We start from the raw sequence: 15,904 nt of genomic DNA, 5'->3' as shown, positions 1-15,904 counted from the left end.
GCCCCACACCGAAGGAGGGTGGAGGTGTTTAATGCAAACTAGTGGTCATCCAAGCACCGCAAAAGCCCGCCATGCCCTGCACGCCCCTTTTCTATTTTCATATGCAGACGAGGGTTGAAGCCAACTTTGACTTACTGCTTGGATGACAATAAGTATGATTTGGGATAGGCTAGAGGAAGATCTGAGACAAAGAAATTTGACTTTTACCAGAGCTGACCAGAGGAAAGCACAAACACAGTCCCCTACTACCACAAATAATGCAGTCGAGTTTCCCATATTTGGGGAAATCACAGGGGTCAGCATACCCAGAATGCAATGAATGAACCGCACCCTGGGAAAACAATCTTCATGACCATGGTATCTCCTATGCAAAATAAGTATGATTTGGGATAGGGCTGGGGAGGGCCGCTGCTCAGGCACATCTCTGTCAAGTAAAGGAGATTCAACTGAGGCAGAACAAGGGAACTCTCATCTGGGGACAACAACTGCAGGGAGAACACATATTTTCAGATGAACATGGGAGGGCAGAAGGCTGCCTAATACTGAAGCACCCCCAAACAACAAACCAAATGCAACAACTAGTGCAAGCATTCCCGGGGGAAGGCCTGCAGCAGATGGATTTGCATATGGTGATGTCATCCAAGCAGTGGGTCAAAGTTGGCTTCAACCCTCGTCTGCATATGAAAAGAGAAAAGGGGCGTGCAGGGCATGGCGGCCTTTTGCGGCTCTTGGATGACCCCTAGTTCGCATTAAACACCTCCACCCTTCTTCGGTGTGGGGCTCATGTTGGCTTTGCCCCAGCCCCTGAAGCATTCAAGCTGATTTCTTGCAGCAGCTGGGCACTGTAACAGCTCCAGAGCTGCTCTGTAAGGCAAGTAAAAGGGTGTGGGCCCTGCAGCACTACCTGTAATTCGCATTGTGCGTTGGAAGGCACAAAGTAAGCAGATGGGAGAAGTCAGGATAGTGCGCAAGGGCATATAAGGGAGCGGCTCAAGAAAAGAGAAGTGGAAACAGACAGCAAACTAGGCTGGAGAGAGACCTGAGACAAAGAGATCTGAATTATACGAGAGCCGACCAAGGGAAACACAAATTATGCAGTCAAGTTTCCCACATTTGGGGAAATTGCAGGAGCAGCAGACCCAGAGTGCAATAGGTGAGCCTTGCCCTGGGAGAAGCACCTTCATGATCATAATATCTCACCTGGCAGGTAAGTAGGAGTTGAGCTAGAGCTGGGGAGGGTCGCTGCTCGGGCACCCCCCTGTCAAGTGAAGGAGATCCAACTGAGGCAGCACAAGGGAACTCTCGAAAGAAGAACAAGGCTAGAGGAAGGTCTGAGACAAAGAAATCTGACTTTTACCAGAGCTGACAAGAGGAAAGCACAAACACAGTCCCCCACTACCACAAATAATGCAGTCGAGTTTCCCACATTTGGGGAAATCACAGGGGTCAGCATACCCAGAATGCAATGAATGAACCGCACCCTGGGAAAACAATCTTCATGACCATGGTATCTCCTATGCAAAATAAGTATGATTTGGGATAGGGCTGGGGAGGGCCGCTGCTCAGGCACATCTCTGTCAAGTAAAAGAGATTCAACTGAGGCAGAACAAGGGAACTCTCATCTGGGGACAACAACTGCAGGGAGAACACATATTTTCAGATGAACATGGGAGGGCAGAAGGCTGCCTAATACTGAAGCACCCCCAAACAACAAACCAAATGCAACAACTAGTGCAAGCATTCCCGGGGGAAGGCCTGCAGCAGATGGATTTGCATATGGTGATGTCATCCAAGCAGTGGGTCAAAGTTGGCTTCAACCCTCGTCTGCATATGAAAAGAGAAAAGGGGCGTGCAGGGCATGGCGGCCTTTTGCGGCTCTTGGATGACCCCTAGTTCGCATTAAACACCTCCACCCTTCTTCGGTGTGGGGCTCATGTTGGCTTTGCCCCAGCCCCTGAAGCATTCAAGCTGATTTCTTGCAGCAGCTGGGCACTGTAACAGCTCCAGAGCTGCTCTGTAAGGCAAGTAAAAGGGTGTGGGCCCTGCAGCACTACCTGTAATTCGCATTGTGCGTTGGAAGGCACAAAGTAAGCAGATGGGAGAAGTCAGGATAGTGCGCAAGGGCATAGAAGTGGAAACAGACAGCAAACTAGGCTGGAGAGAGACCTGAGACAAAGAGATCTGAATTATACGAGAGCCGACCAGGGGAAACACAAATTATGCAGTCAAGTTTCCCACATTTGGGGAAATCGCAGGAGCAGCAGACCCAGAGTGCAATAGGTGAGCACAAGGGAACTCTCATCTGGGGACAACAACTGCAGGGAGAACACATATTTTCAGATGAACATGGGAGGGCAGAAGGCTGCCTAATACTGAAGCACCCCCAAACAACAAACCAAATGCAACAACTAGTGCAAGCATTCCTGGGGGAAGGCCTGCAGCAGATGGATTTGCATATGGTGATGTCATCCAAGCAGTGGGTCAAAGTTGGCTTCAACCCTCGTCTGCATATGAAAAGAGAAAAGGGGAGTGGAGGGCATGGCGGCCTTTTGCGGCTCTTGGATGACCCCTAGTTCGCATTAAACACCTCCACCCTTCTTCGGTGTGGGGCTCATGTTGGCTTTGCCCCAGCCCCTGAAGCATTCAAGCTGATTTCTTGCAGCAGCTGGGCACTGTAACAGCTCCAGAGCTGCTCTGTAAGGCAAGTAAAAGGGTGTGGGCCCTGCAGCACTACCTGTAATTCGCATTGTGCGTTGGAAGGCACAAAGTAAGCAGATGGGAGAAGTCAGGATAGTGCGCAAGGGCATAGAAGTGGAAACAGACAGCAAACTAGGCTGGAGAGAGACCTGAGACAAAGAGATCTGAATCATACGAGAGCCGACCAGGGGAAACACAAATTATGCAGTCAAGTTTCCCACATTTGGGGAAATCGCAGGAGCAGCAGACCCAGAGTGCAATAGGTGAGCACAAGGGAACTCTCATCTGGGGACAACAACTGCAGGGAGAACACATATTTTCAGATGAACATGGGAGGGCAGAAGGCTGCCTAATACTGAAGCACCCCCAAACAACAAACCAAATGCAACAACTAGTGCAAGCATTCCTGGGGGAAGGCCTGCAGCAGATGGATTTGCATATGGTGATGTCATCCAAGCAGTGGGTCAAAGTTGGCTTCAACCCTCGTCTGCATATGAAAAGAGAAAAGGGGAGTGGAGGGCATGGCGGCCTTTTGCGGCACTTGGATGACCCCTAGTTCGCATTAAACACCTCCACCCTCCTTCGATGTGGGGCTAGGCCCCACCCCCTGAAGCATTCAAGCTGATTTCTTGCAGCAGCTGGGCACTGTAACAGCTCCAGAGCTGCTCTGTAAAGCAAGTAAAAGGGTGTGGGCCCTGCAGCACTACCTATAGTATGCATTGTGTGTTGGAAGGCACAAAGTAAGCAGACGGGAGAAGTCAGGATAGTACACAAGGGCATAGAAGGGAGCGGCTCAAGAAAAGAGAAGTGGAAACAGACAGCAAACTAGGCTGGAGAGAGACCTGAGACAAAGAGATCTGAATTATACGAGAGCCGACCAGGGGAAACACAAATTATGCAGTCAAGTTTCCCACATTTGGGGAAATCGCAGGGGCAGCACACCCAGAGTGCAATGGGTGAGCCTTGCCCTGGGAGAAGCACCTTCATGATCAAAGTATCTCACCTGGCAGGTAAGTAGGAGTTGGGCTAGAGCTGGGGAGGGTCGCTGCTCGGGCACCCCCCTGTCAAGTGAAGGAGATCCAACTGAGGCAGCACAAGGGAACTCTCGAAAGAAGAACAAGGCAAGAGGAAGATCTGAGACAAAGAAATCTGACTTTTACCAGAGCTGACCAGAGGAAAACACAAACACAGTCCCCTACTACCACAAATAATGCAGTCAAGTTTCCCACATTTGGGGAAATCACAAGGGTCAGCATACCCAGAATGCAATAAATGAACCTCACCCTGGGAGAACAATCTTCATGACCATGGTATCTCCTATGCAAAATAAGTATGATTTGGGATAGAGCTGGGGAGGGCCGCTGCTCAGGCACATCTCTGTCAAGTAAAGGAGATTCAACTGAGGCAGCACAAGGGAACTCTCATCTGGGGACAACAACTGCAGGGAGAACACATATTTTCAGATGAACATGGGAGGGCAGAAGGCTGCCTAATACTGAAGCACCCCCAAACAACAAACCAAATGCAACAACTAGTACAAGCATTCCTGGGGGAAGTTCTGCAGAAGACGGATTTGCATACGGTGATGTCATCCAAGCAGTGGGCCAAAGTTGGCTGGAACCCTCATCTGCATATGAAAAGAGAAAAGGGGTATGCAGGGCATGGCGGCCTTTTGCGGCGCTTGGATGACCCTTAGTTCGCATTAAACACCCCCACCCTCCTTCGGTGTGGGGCTCATGTTGGCCATGCCCCAGCCCCTGAAGCATTCAAGCTGATTTCTTGCAGCAGCTTGGCACTGTAACAGCTCCAGAGCTGCTCTGTAAGGCAAGTAAAACGGTGTGGGCCCTGCAGCACTACCTGTAGTTTGCATTGTGCATTGGAAGGCACAAAGTAAGCAGACAGGAGGAGAAGTCAGGATAGTGCACAAGGGTATAAAAGGGAGGGGCTCAAGAAAAAAGAAGTGGAAACAGACAGCAAACAAGGCTGGAGAGAGACCTGAGACAAAGAGATCTGAATTATATGAGAGCCGACCAGGGGAAACACAAATTATGCAGTCAAGTTTCCCACATTTGGGGAAATCGCAGGGGCAGCAAACCCAGAGTGCAATGGGTGAGCCTTGCCCTGGGAGAAGCACCTTCATGATCATAGTATCTCACCTGGCAGGTAAGTAGGAGTTGGGCTAGAGCTGGGGAGGGTCGCTGCTCGGGCACCCCCCTGTCAAGTGAAGGAGATCCAACTGAGGCAGCACAAGGGAACTCTCGAAAGAAGAACAAGGCTAGAGGAAGATCTGAGACAAAGAAATCTGACTTTTACCAGAGCTGACCAGAGGAAAACACAAACACAGTCCCCCACTACCACAAAAAATGCAGTCGAGTTTCCCACATTTGGGGAAATCCCAGGGGTCAGCATACCCAGAATGCAATGAATGAACCTTACCCTGGGAGAACAATCTTCATGACCATGGTATCTCCTAAGCAAAATAAGTATGATTTGGGATAGGGCTGAGGAGGGCCGCTGCTCAGGCACATCTCTGTCAAGTAAAGGAGATTCAACTGAGGCAGCACAAGGGAACTCTCATCTGGGGACAACAACTGCAGGGAGAACACATATTTTCAGATGAACATGGGAGGGCAGAAGGCTGCCTAATACTGAAGCACCCCCAAACAACAAACCATATGCAACAACTAGTGCAAGCATTCCTGGGGGAAGGCCTGCCGCAGATGGATTTGCATATGGTGATGTCATCCAAGCAGTGGGTCAAAGTTGGCTTCAACCCTCGTCTGCATATGAAAAGAGAAAAGGGGCGTGCAGGGCATGGCGGCCTTTTGCGGCGCTTGGCTGACCCCTAGTTCGCATTAAACACCTCCACCCTCCTTCGGTGTGGGGCTCATGTTGGCTATGCCCCAGCCCCTGAAGCATTCAAGCTGATTTCTTGCAGTAGCTGGGCACTGTAACAGCTCCAGAGCTGCTCTGTACGGCAAGTAAAAGGGTGTGGGCCCTGCAGTACTAGCTGTAGTTTGCATTGTGCATTGGAAGGCACAAAGTAAGCAGACGGGAGAAGTCAGGATAGTGCGCAAGGGCATAGAAGGGAGCGGCTCAAGAAAAGAGAAGTGGAAACAGACAGCAAACTAGGCTGGAGAGAGACCTGAGACAAAGAGATCTGAATTATACGAGAGCCGACCAGGGGAAACACAAATTATGCAGTCAAGTTTCCCACATTTGGGGAAATCGCAGGAGCAGCACACCCAGAGTGCAATGGGTGAGCCTTGCCCTGGGAGAAGCACCTTCATGATCATAGTATCTCACCTGGCAGGTAAGTAGGAGTTGGGCTAGAGCTGGGGAGGGTCGCTGCTCGGGTACCCCCCTGTCAAGTGAAGGAGATCCAACTGAGGCAGCACAAGGGAACTCTCGAAAGAAGAACAAGACTAGAGGAAGATCTGAGACAAAGAAATCTGACTTTTACCAGAGCTGACCAGAGGAAAGCACAAACACAGTCCCCCACTATCACAAATAATGCAGTCGAGTTTCCCACAATTGGGGAAATCACAGGGGTCAGCATACCCAGAATGCAATGAATGAACCTCACCCTGGGAGAACAATCTTCATGACCATGGTATCTCCTATGCAAAATAAGTATGATTTGGCATAGGGCTGGGGAGGGCCGCTGCTCAGGCACATCTCTGTCAAGTAAAGGAGATTCAACTGAGGCAGCACAAGGGAACTCTCATCTGGGGACAACAACTACAGGGAGAACACATATTTTCAGATGAACATGGGAGGGCAGAAGGCTGCCTAATACTGAAGCACCCCCAAACAACAAACCAAATGCAACAACTAGTACAAGCATTCCTGGGGGAAGGTCTGCAGAAGACGGATTTGCATACGGTGATGTCATCCAAGCAGTGGGCCAAAGTTGGCTGGAACCCTCATCTGCATATGAAAAGAGAAAAGGGGTATGCAGGGCATGGCGGCCTTTTGCGGCGCTTGGATGACCCTTAGTTCGCATTAAACACCCCCACCCTCCTTCGGTGTGGGCCGGCTCATGTTGGCCATGCCCCAGCCCCTGAAGCATTCAAGCTGATTTCTTGCAGCAGCTTGGCACTGTAAAAGCTCCAGAGCTGCTCTGTAAGGCAAGTATAAGGGGGTGGGCCCTGCAGCACTACCTGTAGTTTGCATTGTGCATTAAAAGGCACAAAGTAAGCAGACAGGAGAAGTCAGGATAGTGCACAAGGGTATAAAAGGGAGGGGCTCAAGAAAAAAGAAGTGGAAACAGACAGCAAACTAGGCTGGAGAGAGACCTGAGACAAAGAGATCTGAATTATACGAGAGCCGACCAGGGGAAACACAAATTATGCAGTCAAGTTTCCCACATTTGGGGAAATCGCAGGGGCAGTACACCCAGAGTGCAATTGGTGAGCCTTGCCCTGGGAGAAGCACCTTCATGATCATAGTATCTCACCTGGCAGGTAAGTAGGAGTTGGGCTAGAGCTGGGGAGGGTCGCTGCTCGGGCACCCCCCTGTCAAGTGAAGGAGATCCAACTGAGGCAGCACAAGAGAACTCTCGAGGAAAGAATAACAAGGCAAGAGGAAGATCTGAGACAAAGAAATCTGACTTTTACCAGAGCTGATCAGAGGAAAGCACAAACACAGTCCCCCACTACCACAAATAATGCAGTCAAGTTTCCCACATTTGGGGAAATCCCAGGGGTCAGCATACCCAGAATGCAATGAATGAACCTCACCCTGGGAGAACAATCTTCATGACCATGGTATCTCCTATGCAAAATAAGTATGATTTGGGATAGGGCTGGGGAGGGCCGCTGCTCAGGCACATCTCTGTCAAGTAAAGGAGATTCAACTGAGGCAGCACAAGGGAACTCTCATCTGGGGACACAACTGCAGGGAGAACACATATTTTCAGATGAAAATCTTGGTCATGCTCTGGTTTCTCTTCAGAACGAACAAATCTTTCGCCTTTTACTAAAGATTTCCGTGGAGAGGAGCAAAACCGAGTTTTATCTCAATTTTTGCATGCCCCATCTTATTGGGGTTTCTTTAATCGGTTTAAAGATAGAATGAGTGTGCTTTAATGTAAGCTCATTTGCATAGAAATGACAGTAAATGTTTGTTTCTTTTCAAACAGAACTTTCTTGACCATGCTACTTGCTTGAAAGATCTGAGAGCACATGGAATACAGTACAAACCATGCTTATAGCAAGGAGAAGCCAGGTGAGAAATCTGCTTTCTTTCAAATTGGGCGCTCACTTTGATCTGAATGAGGACTGCTGGCACGGCACTTAGGCGACAGGTGGAATCTTGGTCATGCTCTGGTTTCTCTTCAGAATGAGCAAATCTTTCGCCTTTTACTAAAGATTTTTTGTGGAGAGGAGCAAAACTGAGTTTTATCTCAATTTTTTGCATGCCCCATCTTATTGGGGTTTCTTTTATCGGTTTAAAGATAGAACGAGTGTGCTTTAATGTAAGCTCATTTGCATAGAAATGACAGTAAATGTTTGTTTCTTTTCAAACAGAACTTTCTTGACCACACGCTTGAAAGATCTGGGAGCACATGAAAAAGAATACAAACCATGTTTATAGCAAGGGGAAGCCTGGTGAGAAATCTGCTTTCTTTCGTTCAAATTGGGTGCTCACTTTGAGCTGAATGAGGACTGCTGGCATGGCACTCAGGCGACAGGTGGAATCTTGGTCATGCTCTGGTTTCTCTTCAGAATGAACAAATCTTTCGCATTTTATTAAAGATTTCCGTGGAGAGGAGCAAAACTGAGTTTTATCTCAATTTTTGCATGCCCCATATTATTGGGGTTTCTTTTATCAGTTTAAAGACAGAACGAGTGTGCTTTCTTGTTAGCTTTAATGTAAGTTTATTTGCATAACAATGACAGTAAATGTCTGTTTCTTTTAAAGCAGAACTTTCTTGACCATACTATTTGCTTGAATGATCTGGGAGCACATGGAAAAGAGTACAAACCATGCTTATAGCAAGGGGAAACCTGGTGAGAAATCTGCTTTCTTTCTTTCAAATTGGGTGCTCACTTTGAGCTGAATGAGGACTGCTGGCATGGCACTCAGGCGACAGGTGGAATCTTGGTCATGCTCTGGTTTCTCTTCAGAACGAACAAATCTTTCGCCTTTTACTAAAGATTTCCGTGGAGAGGAGCAAAACTGAGTTTTATCTCAATTTTTGTATGCCCCGTCTTATTGGGGTTTCTTTTATCGGTTTAAAGATAGAACGAGTGTGCTTTAATGTAAGCTCATTTGCATAGAAATGACAGTAAATGTTTGTTTCTTTTCAAACAGAACTTTCTTGATTATACTAATTGCTTGAAAGATCTGGGAGCACATGGAAAAGAGTACTAACCATGTTTATAGCAAGGGGAAGCCTGGTGAGAAATCTGCTTTCTTTCTTTCAAATTGGGTGCTCACTTTGAGCTGAATGAGGACTGCTGGCATGGCACTCAGGCGACAGGTAGAATCTTGGTCATGCTCTGGTTTCTCTTCAGAACGAACAAATCTTTTGCCTTTTACTAAAGAATTACGTGGAGAGGAGCAAAACTGAGTTTTATCTCAATTTTTGCATGCCCCATCTTATTGGGGTTTCTTTTATCGGTTTAAAGATAGAACGAGTGTGCTTTAATGTAAGCTCATTTGCATAGAAATGACAGTAAATGTTTGTTTCTTTTCAAACAGAACTTTCTTGACCACACTAATTGCTTGAAAGATCTGGGAGCACATGGAAAAGAGTACAAACCATGTTTATAGCAAGGGGAAGCCTGGTGAGAAATCTGCTTTCTTTCTTTCAAATTGGGTGCTCACTTTGAGCTGAATGAGAACTGCTGGCATGGCACTCAGGCAACAGGTGGAATCTTGTTCATGCTCTGGTTTCTCTTCAGAACTAACAAATATTTTGCTTTTTATTAAAGATTTCCGTGGAGAGGAGCAAAACTGAGTTTTATCTCAATTTTTGCATGCCCCATATTATTGGGGTTTCTTTTATCAGTTTAAAGACAGAACGAGTGTGCTTTCTTGTTAGCTTTAATGTAAGTTTATTTGCATAACAATGTCAGTAAATGTTTGTTTCTTTTCAAACAGAACTTTCTTGACTATACTAATTGCTTGATAGATCTGGGAGCACATGGAAAAAGAGTACAAACCATGTTTATAGCAAGGGGAAGCCTGGTGAGAAATCTGCTTTCATTCTTTCAAATTGGGTGCTCTTTTTGAGCTGAATGAGGACTGCTGGCATGGCACTCAGGCGACAGGTGGAATCTTGGTCATGCTCTGGTTTCTCTTCAGAATGAACAAATCTTTCGCCTTTTACTAAAGATTTCCGTGGAGAGGAGCAAAACTGAGTTTTATCTCAATTTTTGCATGCCCCATATTATTGGGGTTTCTTTTATCGGTTTAAAGATAGAACGAGTGTGCTTTAATCTAAGCTCATTTGCATAGAAATGACAGTAAATGTTTGTTTCTTTTCAAACAGAACTTTCTTGACCACACTAATTTCTTGAAAGATCTGGGAGCACATGGAAAAGAGTACAAACCATGTTTATAGCAAGGGGAAGCCTGGTGAGAAATCTGCTTTCTTTCTTTCAAATTGGGTGCTCACTTTGAGCTGAATGAGAACTGCTGGCATGGCACTCAGGCAACAGGTGGAATCTTGGTCATGCTCTGGTTTTTCTTCAGAATGAACAAATATTTTGCTTTTTATTAAAGATTTCCGTGGAGAGGAGCAAAACTGAGTTTTATCTCAATTTTTGCATGCCCCATGTTATTGGGGTTTCTTTTATCAGTTTAAAGACAGAACGAGTGTGCTTTCTTTTTAGCTTTAATGTAAGTTTATTTGCATAACAATGACAGTAAATGTCTTTTTCTTTTCAAGCAGAACTTTCTTGACCATACTAATTGCTTGAAAGATCTGGGAGCACATGGAAAAGAGTACAAACCATGCTTATAGCAAGGGGAAGCCTGGTGATAAATCTGCTTTCTTTCTTTCAAATTGGGTGCTCACTTTGAGCTGAATGAGGACTGCTGGCATGGCACTCAGGCGACAGGTGGAATCTTGGTCATGCTTTGGTTTCTCTTCAGAATGAACAAATCTTTCGCCTTTTACTAAAGATTTCCGTTGAGAGGAGCAAAACTGAGTTTTATCTCAATTTTTGCATGCCCCGTCTTATTGGGGTTTCTTTTATCGGTTTAAAGACAGAACGAGTGTGCTTTATTGTAAGCTCATTTGCATAGAAATGACAGTAAATGTTTGTTTCTTTTCAAACAGAACTTTCTTGACTATACTAATTGCTTGAAAGATCTGGGAGCACATGGAAAAGGAGTACAAACTATGTTTATAGCAAGGGGAAGCCTGGTGAGAAATCTGCTTTCTTTCTTTCAAATTGGGTGCTCACTTTGAGCTGAATGAGGATTGCTGGCATGGCACTCAGGCGACAGGTGGAATCTTGGTCATGCTCTGGTTTCTCTTCAGAATGAACAAATCTTTCGCCTTTTATTAAAGATTTCCATGGAGAGGAGCAAAACTGAGTTTTATCTCAATTTTGACATGCCCCATGTTATTGGGGTTTCTTTTATCAGTTTAAAGACAGAACGAGTTACGAGTGTGATTTCTTGGTAGCTTTAATGTAAGTTTATTTGCATAACAATGACAGTAAATGTTTGTTTCTTTCCAAACAGAACTTTCTTGACCATGCTACTTGCTTGAAAGATCTGGGAGCACATGGAAAACAGTACAAACCATGCAGTATCACAAGAGCCTTTATTTTATCTTTCATGAAGATAGAGCAGAATTGAGGACACGTCAACAATTTCTGCCAAAGGTGGTTCATCTTTCCACATGGTGCCTTTGGCCACTGACACCTTCGTTGAGTCAAAGTCTCTGGCTGTGGTCAGAACTTTGAAAATTTATGTCACCAGAACGGTTCAGATTAGGAAAACAGAGGCTCTGTTTGTCCTGTATGCTCCCAACAGGATTTGGTGTCCTGCTTCGATGCAGACCATTATGCGCTGGATCTGTGGTAAGATTCAGCATGCTCATTCCACGGCAGGATTGCCGTTACTGAATTAGGTGAAGACCCATTCTACTAGAAAGGTGGGTTCATCCTGGGCAGCTGGTCGGGGAGTCTCGGCATTGCAACTTTGCCGAGCAGCTATTTAGTAAACACTTTTGCTAAGTTTTACAAGTTTGATACCTTGGCCGATGATAACCTCAAGTTGGGTCATTCGGTGCTGCAGAGTCGTACGCACTCTCCCACCCGTTCAAGAGCTTTGGTATAACCCCATGGTTCTTAATGTGACCCCAGCATCCTCTAGGTCGTATGAGAAAATAGGATTTTAATACCTACCGGTAAATCCTTTTCTCTTAGTCCGTAGAGGATGCTTGGCACCCGTCCCAGTCCATACTGTTTTGCTGCAATTGTTCATGCCGTTGGCTTGTGTTCTGTTGAATGCCACGTTCTGCGGCATGCTTAAGGTGTGAGCTGGTAAGATGCTCACCTTAGTTTAACAATAAATCCTTTCCTCGAAATGTCCGTCTCCCTGGGCACAGTTACTATAACTGGAGTCTGGAGGAGGGGCATAGAGGGAGTAGCCAGTTCACACCCTTTGAAAGTCTTAAAGTGCCCATGTCTCTTGTGGATCCCGTCTATACCACATGGTTCTTAATGTGACCCCAGCATTCTCTACGGACTAAGAGAAAAGGATGCCCTTGCGCACTATCCTGACTTCTCCTCCCGTCTGCTTACTTTGTGCCTTCCAACGCACAATGCGAACTACAGGTGGTGCTGCAGGGCCCACACCCTTTTACTTGCCTTACAGAACAGCTCTGGAGCTGTTATAGTGCCCAGCTGCTGCAAGAAATCAGCTTGAATGCTTCAGGGGATGGGGCATGGCCAACATGAGCCCACACCGAAGGAGGGTGGGGGTGTTTAATGCGAACTAGGGGTCATCCAAGCGCCGCAAAAGGCCGCCATGCCCTGCATACCCCTTTTCTCTTTTCATATGCAGATGAGGGTTCCAGCCAACTTTGGCCCACTGCTTGGATGACATCACCGTTTGCAAATCCGTCTTCAGCAGACCTACCCCCAGGAATGCTTGTACTAGTTGTTGCATTTGGTTTGTTGTTTGGCTGTGCTTCAGTAATAGGCAGCCTTCTGCCCTCCCATGTTCATCTGAAAATATGTGTTCTCCCTGCAGTTGTTGCCCTGCATGCCCCTTTTCTCTTTTCATATGCAGATGAGGGTTCCAGCCAACTTTGGCCCACTGTTTGGAAGACATCATCGTATGCAAATCCGTCTGCTGCAGACGTTCCCCCAGGAATGCTTGTACTAGTTGTTGCATATGGTTTGATATTTAATGGTGCTTCAGTATTAGGCAGCCTTCCGCCCTCCCATGTTCATCTGAAAAGATGTGGTCTCCCTGCAGTTGTTGTCCCCAGACGAGAGTTCCCTTGTGCTTCCTCAGTTGAATCTCCTTTACTTGACGGGGGAGGGGCTGCCCGAGCAGCCACCCTCCCCAGCCCTATCCCAACTCATACTTATTTTGCATATGAGATCTCTTGATCATGAAGATTGTTCTCACAGGGTGAGGTTCATCCATTATATTTTAAAATAGGAAGGTACAAATTACATATTTGAATTGCATCTATGTGCTGGATTCAAATGTCCCCCCCCCCCCTTCCTTTCTCAATTGTGCCCGTCAGCAGCTATTCTAAGGTTGCTGCCAATGGGTGTGACACATTAATTTCTTCTGTGGGGTACACTGGACTCCACAAGGATTCACATTGGGGTGTAGAGTAGGATCTTGATCTGAGGCACCAACCGGCTCAAAGCTTTTGACTGTTCCCAAGATGCTCAGCGCATCCTCCTCTATAACCCCGCTTCCATGAACAGGGAGCTCAGTTTGTAGTTGGTGCCTTCAGTAGCAGGCCACTCAACAGGGGCCTGCCTCAGGCAGCATATTCTTAGCTATTAATTTTGACAAGAAAAGAAGAACTTGTTTTATGAGAATCTACAAGGGCTGCAGCAGGCTAGGTCTAATAGACATCTTTACTGCAGCTTCATCACTCCCAGCGGTGCTGTATACTCCCGTGCCCTGGTTGCTTGGTCACTGCAGCGGAGGCTCCGGTTTCTTCCTAAGGTCAGTCACACACACACCGCCCTTCCGGATCACGAGGCCGCTGATGAAGGGGAGCGTGGCCGTAGGGGGTGGGCCGTGTGCGCACTGGCGTGGACACTGATTACTGGGCAGCCGCTCCACTAGCCACCAGGTACAGTTAAGGAGCACAGGTCTGGGGTTTTTTCTCCTATATTAACCCAATTTTGTACTGCCCGCAGCGCATTGTGATTGGTAATAGGGCCTGATTCAGGTTGGATTGCAATCACAATAAGCGATCCAACTGCAAAAATTGCTAAGAGCACCCCGCAGAGAATGCGATCACCTCTGCCTGTCAATCGGGGCGGGGGGGGGGAGAGGGGGGTCAGCAACACTCCATCTCCAAGTCAGGGATGGAGCGGTGCAGGGGCAAGGCTTCAAAATGGGGTCTGCAATGGAGGAGACACAGGGGGCGTGGTCACAGCGGCTGTATGACATCACATTCAGCCGCTGTGATCACAAAAATGGTGGCGGCTTCCTGCGCGCACATACAGTCTGCACCAGCAGGAGGCTACACCATTTTTTATGATCACGCTGAACTGCAGTGCGACTGCAATTACAGCATGGTCAAGAAGGGAGGCTGGGTTGCCATGCCCTGTCACTGTGCAGGAGCCAGCGCCGCTCACACACTAGTCCCCGGGTGCAGCCCCCAACCCCCGGGACACCCGGAGCAACAAAATGTAGATTCAGGCCACGCCCCTACCTATGAAACCATACCTCCTTTTTACCATTGCGCTGCTTATCTGCGCGCACTGCATTACAATCTCCCTCGCCACCTCTCTGGGTGTCACCAGTGATAGTGACACCTCTGCCATGCTTGTAGCAGCTGGTCCTAAGATCTACGCCTCAAGCCCTGAGTGTTTGCCCTTGTGACTTGTTGATCACGAACTCCACGTGGTTTACACTGGTCCGAGGCAGGCTCGGTTGTTCCCGCCTGACTCGGAAAACCTGAACAAGGGAAAATGTCATCATCCCGCTGTTGGATTCTCGCGAGATTCGGATTACATATAAAGAGCTGCGCGTTGCCGCCATTTTTACTCGTGCATTGAAGAGAGAGCGGAGAGGACGTGGCTATGTTCTCTCAGTGGAAATCTCAATATCAGTGCTCAGTATCAGTGGTTACTTATTGCTGCTCAGTAATACTAGTAGTGTGTCTCTCCTGCTCAGTGTCAGTTCTCAGTAGTATCCTCATCAGTGCTCAGTATCACTGCTCATTGTCTTGTGCTGCATTGTAGTGCTCAGCATACTACAGTACATTACTAATAGTCCAGTGCTGCATCTTGCTGCTCAGTGTCAGTTCTAGTATCCTCATCAGTGCTCACTATCACTGCTCATTGCATTGTGGTGTTCTGTATACTACAGTAACATAGTAATATAGTAACATAGTTTTTGAGGTTGAATAGAGGCAAATTGCCCATCGTGTTCAACCTGTTTTAAGTTGTGATGATTCTACATACTTGCTGAATAATGTTTTATGACTAGTTAGCTATTATAACTCATGTTACCCCCGGATTAGCCATGTTGATATTTTAAGTATTATAACCTTGGATAGCTTTTTCATTCAGAAATGTATCCATTCCTTTTTTAAATCCAATTACAGAGTCCGCCATTACCACCTTCCCTGGCAGGGAATTCCACATCCTGATTGCCCTAACAGTGAAGAACCCTTTCCTCCATTGCGTTCTGAACTTTCCTCCAGTCGCAGCGAGTGACCACGTGTTCTTTTAATAAATAATTCCTCTGATAACTCTTTGTTATGTATCTTTACATATTTGAAGATATTAATAATATCTCCTCTTAGGCACCTCTTTTCTAGTGTATACATATTCAGCCTAGTAAGTCTTTCCTTATAGTCCAGTACTTTTAGGCCTTTAATCAATTTAGCCTTCAGGATCTCTTGCACTTCCATGAGCAGCAGAGTAGTGCAATGGAAGCATGCTGGGCCCATAACCCAGAGGTCGATTGATCGAAACTATCCTCTGCTATGTGCATTTTTTTTTTTATAATTAAAGTAATCAAAAACTGGGAT

The 15,904-nt window shown here is 46.8% G+C and overlaps 20 non-coding genes and 1 pseudogene across 20 annotated transcripts; 10 read left to right on the top strand and 11 right to left on the bottom strand.

Annotated features, from left to right (window-relative positions):
- Positions 1–217: 217 nt before the first annotated feature.
- Positions 218–381, bottom strand: LOC135034795 (U1 spliceosomal RNA). Its single transcript, XR_010229924.1, has one exon. It is a non-coding gene; the product is annotated as a U1 spliceosomal RNA (small nuclear RNA).
- A 671-nt stretch (positions 382–1,052) lies between these two features.
- On the bottom strand, positions 1,053–1,215 carry LOC135034739 (U1 spliceosomal RNA). Its single transcript, XR_010229889.1, has one exon. It is a non-coding gene; the product is annotated as a U1 spliceosomal RNA (small nuclear RNA).
- Positions 1,216–1,367: 152 nt separating this feature from the next.
- LOC135034782 (U1 spliceosomal RNA) lies at positions 1,368–1,531 on the bottom strand. The gene has a single exon (XR_010229913.1). It is a non-coding gene; the product is annotated as a U1 spliceosomal RNA (small nuclear RNA).
- Positions 1,532–3,552: 2,021 nt separating this feature from the next.
- Positions 3,553–3,715, bottom strand: LOC135034693 (U1 spliceosomal RNA). Its single transcript, XR_010229848.1, has one exon. It is a non-coding gene; the product is annotated as a U1 spliceosomal RNA (small nuclear RNA).
- A 152-nt stretch (positions 3,716–3,867) lies between these two features.
- Positions 3,868–4,031, bottom strand: LOC135034657 (U1 spliceosomal RNA). Its single transcript, XR_010229815.1, has one exon. It is a non-coding gene; the product is annotated as a U1 spliceosomal RNA (small nuclear RNA).
- A 695-nt stretch (positions 4,032–4,726) lies between these two features.
- On the bottom strand, positions 4,727–4,868 carry LOC135034721 (U1 spliceosomal RNA; annotated as a pseudogene).
- A 152-nt stretch (positions 4,869–5,020) lies between these two features.
- On the bottom strand, positions 5,021–5,184 carry LOC135034666 (U1 spliceosomal RNA). Its single transcript, XR_010229823.1, has one exon. It is a non-coding gene; the product is annotated as a U1 spliceosomal RNA (small nuclear RNA).
- Positions 5,185–5,855: 671 nt separating this feature from the next.
- On the bottom strand, positions 5,856–6,018 carry LOC135034678 (U1 spliceosomal RNA). The gene has a single exon (XR_010229835.1). It is a non-coding gene; the product is annotated as a U1 spliceosomal RNA (small nuclear RNA).
- A 152-nt stretch (positions 6,019–6,170) lies between these two features.
- On the bottom strand, positions 6,171–6,334 carry LOC135034789 (U1 spliceosomal RNA). The gene has a single exon (XR_010229919.1). It is a non-coding gene; the product is annotated as a U1 spliceosomal RNA (small nuclear RNA).
- A 674-nt stretch (positions 6,335–7,008) lies between these two features.
- On the bottom strand, positions 7,009–7,171 carry LOC135034746 (U1 spliceosomal RNA). The gene has a single exon (XR_010229893.1). It is a non-coding gene; the product is annotated as a U1 spliceosomal RNA (small nuclear RNA).
- A 155-nt stretch (positions 7,172–7,326) lies between these two features.
- LOC135034807 (U1 spliceosomal RNA) lies at positions 7,327–7,490 on the bottom strand. Its single transcript, XR_010229935.1, has one exon. It is a non-coding gene; the product is annotated as a U1 spliceosomal RNA (small nuclear RNA).
- Positions 7,491–7,633: 143 nt separating this feature from the next.
- Positions 7,634–7,749, top strand: LOC135034765 (U5 spliceosomal RNA). Its single transcript, XR_010229897.1, has one exon. It is a non-coding gene; the product is annotated as a U5 spliceosomal RNA (small nuclear RNA).
- A 270-nt stretch (positions 7,750–8,019) lies between these two features.
- LOC135034780 (U5 spliceosomal RNA) lies at positions 8,020–8,137 on the top strand. Its single transcript, XR_010229911.1, has one exon. It is a non-coding gene; the product is annotated as a U5 spliceosomal RNA (small nuclear RNA).
- A 269-nt stretch (positions 8,138–8,406) lies between these two features.
- LOC135034774 (U5 spliceosomal RNA) lies at positions 8,407–8,522 on the top strand. The gene has a single exon (XR_010229905.1). It is a non-coding gene; the product is annotated as a U5 spliceosomal RNA (small nuclear RNA).
- Positions 8,523–8,808: 286 nt separating this feature from the next.
- Positions 8,809–8,924, top strand: LOC135034768 (U5 spliceosomal RNA). The gene has a single exon (XR_010229900.1). It is a non-coding gene; the product is annotated as a U5 spliceosomal RNA (small nuclear RNA).
- Positions 8,925–9,198: 274 nt separating this feature from the next.
- LOC135034771 (U5 spliceosomal RNA) lies at positions 9,199–9,314 on the top strand. Its single transcript, XR_010229903.1, has one exon. It is a non-coding gene; the product is annotated as a U5 spliceosomal RNA (small nuclear RNA).
- Positions 9,315–9,588: 274 nt separating this feature from the next.
- On the top strand, positions 9,589–9,704 carry LOC135034776 (U5 spliceosomal RNA). Its single transcript, XR_010229907.1, has one exon. It is a non-coding gene; the product is annotated as a U5 spliceosomal RNA (small nuclear RNA).
- Positions 9,705–9,991: 287 nt separating this feature from the next.
- LOC135034769 (U5 spliceosomal RNA) lies at positions 9,992–10,107 on the top strand. The gene has a single exon (XR_010229901.1). It is a non-coding gene; the product is annotated as a U5 spliceosomal RNA (small nuclear RNA).
- Positions 10,108–10,381: 274 nt separating this feature from the next.
- Positions 10,382–10,497, top strand: LOC135034779 (U5 spliceosomal RNA). The gene has a single exon (XR_010229910.1). It is a non-coding gene; the product is annotated as a U5 spliceosomal RNA (small nuclear RNA).
- Positions 10,498–10,783: 286 nt separating this feature from the next.
- On the top strand, positions 10,784–10,899 carry LOC135034772 (U5 spliceosomal RNA). The gene has a single exon (XR_010229904.1). It is a non-coding gene; the product is annotated as a U5 spliceosomal RNA (small nuclear RNA).
- A 275-nt stretch (positions 10,900–11,174) lies between these two features.
- Positions 11,175–11,290, top strand: LOC135034777 (U5 spliceosomal RNA). Its single transcript, XR_010229908.1, has one exon. It is a non-coding gene; the product is annotated as a U5 spliceosomal RNA (small nuclear RNA).
- The last annotated feature ends 4,614 nt before the right edge of the window (positions 11,291–15,904 follow it).

Source organism: Pseudophryne corroboree, unplaced genomic scaffold (assembly GCF_028390025.1).
Source record: "Pseudophryne corroboree isolate aPseCor3 unplaced genomic scaffold, aPseCor3.hap2 scaffold_585, whole genome shotgun sequence".
In the NCBI taxonomy this organism is placed as follows: domain Eukaryota; kingdom Metazoa; phylum Chordata; class Amphibia; order Anura; family Myobatrachidae; genus Pseudophryne; species Pseudophryne corroboree.
Note: the sequence above shows the minus strand (reverse complement) of the source record. Positions and strands in the feature narration are given on the sequence as shown.